Here is a 9651-nt window from a genome sequence, read left to right as displayed (position 1 = left end):
TCAACCCGGAGTCTCTGGGTTGGCACTAAAACGCATAATCGAGAGTCATGGCCGGAGTACAACTCGTAGGATCTAGACAACTATGAGAACCCGGAGTCTCTGGGTCAACCCAGAGTATCCGAGTGAAACACTTAGGCCCTAATAGATCACCCAACTTGGAGTTAAACCCGTAGACTCCAGCTAACTCGGAGTATACGGGTCAGCCCAGGTGGTCTGAGTTTAGCACAACTGACCCTCTAAAAATGGTGATAACTTTTGATCATGATGTCTGATTTCGATGATTTTGGACTCCACGAAAAGCTTATTTAGAGGGCTACACATCCCAACTGAATTCATGATCTCAAACACATACGATCAAATTAGGAACACTTCGAAACCTAATTCGGACACTTCCACACTTTCCGGATCGGATTCCTAAAGCGAACTTTCACTTTGGGTTGATTAGAAACTCTTGAGCACTGAGACATGACAATTAGTTTACGTTGCATTCATCTTAATAGTGTGGTATACCTATACTCAATTTCAAAGATAAAACACATTTAAATCACATTGAGACTTTGAATACCTTCAAGTACCATTTCTTTCCTTCAAACTTAGAGGGTTGCCAACTTGTATATCGTAGTCACTCCATCTCTTCTTGATTCTTCACATGATTGATGTGAATCATAGGTAGCTTTACATGACCCCGCATGGTATAGGCGCAAAGCCTTCACTCGCTCTTCATCACCGCCTTAGTCCTTCGATGCCAAGCCATTTGCTTGCCCTTCACCACGGATGGTCCATCACAACCGAGTCTTACTTTCCCTTCTTCGTCTTGCCATAGAAAAACCACTTTGTATTCGACATCTTCATGGAATTCACTTTATCATATATGGAGTCCACTCTTGTTCTTCACTATTGACATATATGATTTCAATTCAACTTATGTCTTCTTATGGATCCTAACCCCAACTCACTCTCAAGCGCAAAGCACATGAGTTAGTTCATAAAACTCTATTGACAATGGCATACCTTTTGTTACTTGATCTCCACAAGTAACTTAGCATTCACGCTTATCGCCAATCTTCTATGAGTTTTTCTTTCCTCTTATGAGCATCACTAAGTGCTCATTCATCTTAATGCACATGTCTCCTCCATGCATCTCACCTATGGAACAACTTACTGTCAAACTCAACAATATTGTTAGTCCATAGGTATTATCATTAATTACCAAAACCACACATATGAGTTAGATGCACTTTTAATCTCCTCAATTTTGGTAATTGATGACAATATCATTAGATGATTATATTTGAAAATTTTAAAGTTCTAATTATACATATAATCCGAAGATGAATGTATACAAAGAATAAGTTTTAGAAACATCAAACATCATAAAGATATTTGAAGTTACCAAAACTAGTTTTACTAGCATCAAACACCACAAATATTTTTATGTTAGTAGAACTAAACATGTATAAAGCAAACTCTCCCACAATCTATGCATGTGTGAATGAATCTTGAATATCATTGCATACATTATCTATCTCAAATTTTGGATGGAGTTTCCTTTATACATATGAAACGAGCATGACAAAGATATGTATCAAAATGAATATGCCCATGCAAAGAAAAACAACCTCCAAATAAAAGGTTGCATGGTTTTGCTTTTAAAACTCCCTCAATTGACATTCTCTTTACAAACAAAATATCTTTTATAAATTCTTCTCCATGATCAATAATTCTCTCTCATAAGCAAAGCCCTCTTACAAAATATAACATATAGTCTAAATTCCCCCACAATTAATATAAATGCCAAAATGGAATCATCGAAACGAATTCTCCCCCAATTGATGTCAAATTGGCAAGAATCATGAAGGGCTTGCTAAAAGAGAAATTTCCTAAAAATCTTTCGATTATCAAAAGGAAATTCTCTCTGAAGCACATTAGCTCTATCCCACAAAAGGAATCATCGAAAGCTAGTGCAATACCATGTATAATGTAAACTCCTCATAATATGTGCATTTCTTATAATTTGAGTTAAACCAAATACACTTATCCAATTATGAACTATGTGAGGAGAATAAGCTATACAATCGGTCAAAAGAGTTTAAAGAGATGCCAAAAGAGATTTCAAAAAGATACCAATTGAAGGAAATACCTATTGAGATAGATGCCAATTGAAACAAATTCAATATAAAGACGAGTCAAGCATGAGTCCGAGATTAGGCACAAAATTGAATATAGTAAAATAGTTGACATTATAACGAATATCTTATTTAGCACAAAGTATCAACATCTCATAAGAATACATATTCAATAAGGTCAAACAAACCGGAGTAAAAACCTTAAGCAAAAGATTTTGTGATTTTCATCAATATTGCATATAGGAGCAACTCAAGCATTCGATATGGACTCTTTTGCATATTTAGAATTGAATGAAAAAATATACTACTTCAAATTGCTCATGTTTGCAGTAAATAGGTTTTTAATCACTTGCAAGAAAAACTTATTTTCGCAAGTCGTTTTCATGCTATGATGTTGAATGCATGAATTAAGAATAAGTTACCAATGAGAAGGTATTGGATTGATGTAGTAGATCATTGTTCACCCTTTTCTTGGCTTTACTTTGATATTGTCCTTTATAATTCCAATTGAAGTTGAAGGAGACAATCTTCTTTTGAATACCAATTGAAAGATAAAGACATTCTTCATGAATTCCAATTGAAATGATCTTTTATTTGGAAGAATCTTCATTATGATTAATCAAAGCTTTCAATGTATCTCTATTGTACATAAAACTCATGTAAGTACAATTTGATCCCCAAACTTATGTGTCCAAAGAGGTTAGCAAAACTCACCATATAGAGAAAACTCTTCAATAGATGGTGCATATGAAATAGATACCAATTGGAAAATATATACCAATTGAAAACAAATAAAAATACTATGCACCTTTTAGTCATTAAAAATACTTGAGGGAGGCTTACTTTATATGTTGGATCAAAGAAGGCAAACATGCTATAGATATTAACATTGATGTCAAACAAGCATGCTCATCACTTTCAAGATCCGATAAAGATATAATTTAGACAAAAATAGCATACAAGACTTGAAGATACCAAATGAAAGACAAAATACCAATAATGATATACTTATTACATCTAAGACCAAAATATCAACAAATGATCATTCACAAAGTTCAACAAATGAACTAAGTGAAGATTGATCATTTAGAGACATGAAGAAGTTCTAAACATGCTCAAAAACTGTTCTCAAGCAAATATATGGAGAAAGATACATGCATTGAGATAGCAAGTTTCCATAAACTCCAAAAGAAAAGTTTCCTTGAAGAAACCAATTTTCCTATCAAGGGAGTTAAATAAATTCTTTCACACAGAAGGATTACTTGAAAGCAAAAATTCAAACAAATATGATCAACAAGGATTACCACTTGTATTACTACTAAATTGTAAGAAAACAATGGTATATGAAGATATCACAAGATGATAATTGCAACAAGGCATAGATCAACTTTCTTTCATAGAAGCATGTGAAGAAGGATTTAAAAAAAAAACCATACTTCAAAGTCATTCTTCACAAATCAACTAACACAAATAAACACATAAAAACCATAGTTGATTTGATCCTAATGTGAGAAAGATTCAAATTAATATCTTGAGATTAAAAGATCACTAGAGAAGTACCAAGAATCTCAAGTTTCAATTTGAGATTAAATATAAATTAATTAATGGAGTTTTGCAAAATTGAGCTTTATATGAGCTTGACATACCACACAGATACTAGATAAGAAATGATATCAATTCTAAGTGGTATTGCTCAAATATTCACACTTTATGGTTTTTTAAGATACAAAAATATTATACTGCCCCGTAATGTCATAATCTATAAATATCTACAAAAGAGCCAAAATAGAATTCAATAAGATAGATAAAATCAAATAAGGTTCTAAAACTACATAATCAACAAATTAGTATGCAATGCATCCTACACTTCCTAGTTATATGACTTACACATAATAGTCGGTAAGAGAAGCTAGAAGCACTATAAACAAATTTTAGCACATTTAGCAAGTAATCAAGACATTATGGATATAAAATATAGACATGACAAGATTGCAATCATATCTACACATGCTAGGATAAGCATAAACTCTAAAACAAGCATAGATAGAAAACCTACATATGCAAAGAGCTAAAAAGTTTCAAAATCTGGAATTTCCAGATACAATCTGAAACTATCGAGTTCTGGAGCACTCAGATATTCTAGCCTGACCCAGAATCTCCGAGTTCTAGAGCACTCAGGTACTTCGGTCTAGCCAAAAACCTCTGAGTTCTAGAACTTTCCAGAAAATTGTGTAGAACAAAAATCTAACACAATGAACAAGAATATGAATTTAAGACACTATGATGAAATGTTTATCTTTATAGAATGACATTGGATAGATAGTAAATATATTTCCATATAACTCAACTCTTTAAAAAATTAGATAGCTCTTCAAATAAATAGCCAAGCCTCAAATCCCAATTCTCATTGACATCCTTGAGGATATTCATTTCACAAAGAGACTAAACGCAAATTTTACTTGAAGAAATATTAGTCTCAAAGAACAAAACATAGAATGAGTTCCCTCTAAATATGTACATCCAAGTACTTAAATTACTTGTAACATACACATAGTTCATTCAAGAATCTAGAGGAGTTTATAATATATTTTGAGTTAAGGCACAAAATAAATTTACAAAGGAAATACTTGTGCCAAGAATGAACTTACAACCATAAGAACATATAGATTAAGTTCATCTTCCATAACCATCACCAAGTCTAATTCTTCTAGTATTTCTTTTACCTTATATAGCTCGTAAAGAAACAAAAGGTAAAATTCACAAGAAATTGTAACTATAGGTTTTAACAATTACCATCCTTCTTTTAAATGTCTCCTTGAACATCACTGATAGGATGATCTTTTGGATTCTTGATGAGCTATTGAACGAGGCATCTGTAGTGGAGGTTCAGTTTTAATTCCTTTCTTCATCTCAATATACCTCCAATTTTCTGCAAATTTTGGAACTTTTGAATTTAGCCCATAATGTCTGGTTTACAAAGACTGAAGCCTACAGATTCAATCCGGAATATCCAAAAAGTTAAGATGCTTGGGGCTTTCACGAGTCTTGATCTTTTCTTGATGACCACCACCAAGTATTCAATGTCTGCAGCACTCACAAGACTTTGCTCTAGAGAGTATTATTAAACGCATCACTTTGTAAGAATGTAGATATTTAAGAAAAAACTACCTAGCCAACTTTGAGTGTTCACAATCACAAAAAGATTGTGAACGACTCATACCCGCACAAGGTTAAGAAGACTAGATATTTCAAAGTAGGTACTTGTTACCAAGATGTCATTGGTTTTTAATGTTGGATTAATAATCTTCATACTTGGCGCTCTTTCCACAAATGATGAGAAATACGATTTGAAAGGAAACTTGATATGAGATTTGCAATAAAATTCTTTTCAAGTGAGCCAAGTCTTCAATGCATCTCCAAGTACATATTTAGCAAATTAAGCACTTTGTGGTACCCAAGTCATGTTGGATCCTTTAAGGTTAGTCACGAGAAACTTAGGCACCCAAATGGCCCTTGCATTAGCATGAGATGAACTAATCACTTTTGCAACACAAGTACCACTCTTAACCTTCCAAAGAATATTGATCATTATTGAAAGAGTTAGGCTTAGAAATGTTACCCTTAGGACAATTTGTATCAATATGTCCCTTTTCACGGCATGTGTAGCAAATTTTGCCGCCAAACCTCTTCATTTGAGGCTTGTCACCTTGATGACCATTTGTTTGACCCCTTCACTTTTATGATCTTGCAATGGCTTGAGGCCTCTTCTTTTGATGTTGATCATCATGATGAGAATTTCCTTGATCTCTTGATGATGGAGCCTCTTCCTTCATAGAACTCTTGTCTTGTTGTTTCTTGATCAAGGATCTCTTCTTCTTATTCAAAGGGAAATACCGAACATGATGACCCCCTTTCTTGCACTTGAAGCAAGTCATGAGTGCAGTGGTCTTCTTTTGACCTTGACCCTTATTTTTGGCATTGTTGAACTTGTTCTTGTTGGAATTTAATCCAAGCCTACTTTCATCTTTTGGATGTCTTCGGTCTTTAAGCATCTCATCTAGAGTGGTCTTCCCTTTGAAGCACCAAGTTAATTCTTTCCTCAAAGAATTTACTTGATCCTTGAGATCCTTTATTTCCTCTATAAGATTAAACTCACAAGTGGAGCTAGAGGATATATTAATGTTAGAGCAACAAGGAATAATAGATAATTCATCATTGGATATGGAATTGACATTAAATAAATTGCTAGAACTAGCACATGTCACATTTACATTAGGCAAAAAAATATGCTAATGTCCACATGAGGTTCATAGGATTTTACCGTGATGATCATTACCCCATGAGCTATTTCTAGCATGGCATGATAATCTACAAGATCTTCATGAGTGTACAAAAGCTTGTCATAATTTTCTTGTAGGCTCACATGCTTGCTAGTAAGCCTTTTAAGTTGAGCCCTTAGCTCAACATTTTCTTTCTCCAAAGACACTACACAAGAATTAGAGTTAGTAGCAAAAGCATCATCAATATGAGAAATAGTAGATTTGTCCTTAGATAAAACATTGCAATTAGGACATGGCTTTTCTAAATCCACTAGAGGTATATAATCTAATTTATCAAACAAAGAAATATACTTAACTTTAAGATCCCCATAAATATTAGATAAAGAACTATGATATTCTTGAAGATTTTCATATTTTACATTTAAGCCTTTGAGTTTCTCAATTTTTCCAATGAGGAATTCCTCTTGCCTCTCAAGGCTATCCTCTAAGCCATCTATGGCGGTCATGAGCTTGATTATTTTAGACATATGCTTTTTGCTCAAATGATCAAACTCAAGTCCGTCAATGGTACTATCACTATCATGCTCACTTACCGGTTTCTTTTTACCTTTAGCCATAAGGCTCATGTGGGTGTGGGAATGAGGAGATGAACATCATGGAGAGGCGGATGCTTCTCCACCTAGGTTTTGTCTCTCATAGACTTCTATTTCCTTCAAAAAGTTAGTCTCATTAGTACTAGTGGAAATAGATGCATTGCTATGAGAATAAGTAACCATATCATCATAATGAATAGCCATTTTTACACTAGATGATATGCAAGAGTTACCAACACAAGTAGATATAGAATTTTTATTACAAGTGTTGTTAAAGTCCAAATGAGGGATTGAGCACTTACTAATCACACTCACCATATTATTACCTTGCTCGAATTTGTCAATTGGTGAGGTGGATGATAAAGTGATATCCTCTTGGACAATGGAGGAAGTCATTTGGTGCTCTTTATGATGTGAAGATGAAGTAGAGCATTTCTCAAATGAAGTCTCTGGAAGAAGTTCTTCTTCATCACATTTAGGTTTGTCATATATTTCTTTAAGAGTAGTCCAAATGAGATGAGCGTCTTCAAGTGGTAAGATAGATTCAACCACATCTATACTCAAAGCATTAAATAAAGTATTAGTGGCTTAAGCATTGAGATGTATGTATTTCTCTTCCTCTTCAACTGATAAGGGTTTATCACTATGAGGATAAATGCTCACATCTACAACTCACTCTAGTTTACAACCCATAGTCCTAGAATTATGAAGCATGCGAGTACTCCACTCAATATAATTAGACCCATCTAATAGGAGTGGTTCTATGTGCACTAATACACTAGTCAACATCTTTACTCTCTAGACGGTAAAGCAAAAAAGAGATACTTGGCTCAGATACCAATTGAAAGGACAATGATGTCGCATAGAGGGAGGGTGAATAGGCATTTTTACAGAAATTCATCCCCTTTTACTGTTAGTCTAAACTTGCAGCGAAAAATAAACTAACGGATTTTTCACAAGTAAAAATCCTAAATATGCTAGGCTCAACTAGTGCACAATCACCCTAAATAAGTGTAAAAATTATAATCCTAGGGTGGCAAAGATTATTCAAAACCAGCAAAAGATGTGCAAGAAAACTCTAGTTGAAAATCCTAAAAACATTGTTCACCGGATACTCCAGGTTAAATTCGGAACCTCCGGGTTCAGAGCTCACTATACAGTATCCGGAGTATCCGGGTTAAATCCGAAACTTCTGGGTTCAGCAGAGAATGAACTTGAAACTGAAATTAAAGTACGCATAAAGAGTTCTAGCTCAAACCATATGAAGTCGTGTGTTCTAAGTGATAATTCTAAGTAGATCCACGGAGAACCTACAATCAATTTCACACGAGCAAGTAGATCGAGCAATATGCATAAATGTTGAGCAAGAACTCAAGAACAAGGATACAAGAGAGGAGATACAAGATTTGTTTCCTGAAGTTTGAACATCTCCTCTAGAGGTTCCTATGTCTCTATTGAGGGGCTCGGTCACACTTGAGCTAGATCTCTCTCAACCCTTTTTCCTCTTCAATCTTGGTCACACTTGAGCTTGGGTTTCCACTCTTGATTTCTTCCCTTCCAAGGCAAAATTGAAGCCTTCACAAACTTCCCGCGGCACACCACAACCTTGAGTGCTCGCCGGCGATGTCTAGCCACCTAGGAGCTCAAAGCTCTAAGAGTAACAAACATGATGATGAACTTCTTGCCTATGAACCCTAGTGCTCAAGATGGGAGATACACTCACTTGCACTCAAACTTCCAATCTCTCAACCCAACTCAAGTTTTCTTTTCAAATCACACACTAGATTGGAGTGGGAGGGAGTTCTTTTGGCTCTAGAAGATTTTTTTTGTGCCCAAGCAGCAGCAAACAAGGGTGGGGGTGAGGGGTTATTTATACCCTTCCCCCAAAAACTAGCCGTTACACAGCTTTTCGTACTGGCCCGAAGTATCTGGGTCAACCTTGGTCCTTCGGCGCCAAGCTATTTACTTGACCTTCACCATGGAGCTAGCCAAAGAAAAGAAGGAGCGACTCGTGCTCCAACAGAAGTGTGGTGAGCTCCAACGAGAAAAAGCTGCACTCACAGATGAACACACCCAGCTTAGGGAGGACGAGAGCACCACTCGTAGCATTCTCCAAGATGTTTTTTAAGGCATTCAAGGAGCCCCTGAGGAGCCTCAAGATGGAGATCATTGAGCTGAAGGACCCGCACATAGTCCAAGCCTGGGCCTATGCCACTAAGGTTCTCTCAAAAAAGTTTTCTGATCTCTCAGGTATTTTGGCGGTGAAGGGTGCTAAGGATATCGCGCAGGTGGTGAGGGATGCGGCAAGGTATGTCCTCCGGTGCTACCATAGCCGTGATCCCAACTTCAACCTCGACCTCATTCGAGAGGGGGTTGCGGTAGCTAGGCCCATAGCCGGGGAGAGATTGTAGGAGGAGTGCCAAGGGGCAGTGGACTACATGGGATCCATCTTCTATAAGGATGCCACTGAGGTGTAAATATCAAACTGTGTTCATGTAAATTTTTCTTGTGTTCGAGTTGCAAGTAAGTTCGGGGTACTTGCTAGCAAGGTTCCTAGCACTTAGGGTGGCCTCTAGCACGATTAGCCCTTCAGGAGTGACCAACACTCGACCCGATCTATGACTTGTAGCCTCATGGTCGAAAAACTGCCCA

Source organism: Phragmites australis, chromosome 8 (genome assembly GCF_958298935.1).
Source record: "Phragmites australis chromosome 8, lpPhrAust1.1, whole genome shotgun sequence".
Taxonomy (NCBI): Eukaryota; Viridiplantae; Streptophyta; class Magnoliopsida; order Poales; family Poaceae; genus Phragmites; species Phragmites australis.
The sequence above is the reverse complement of the archived record's forward strand: the minus strand, read 5'-3'. Positions refer to the sequence as shown.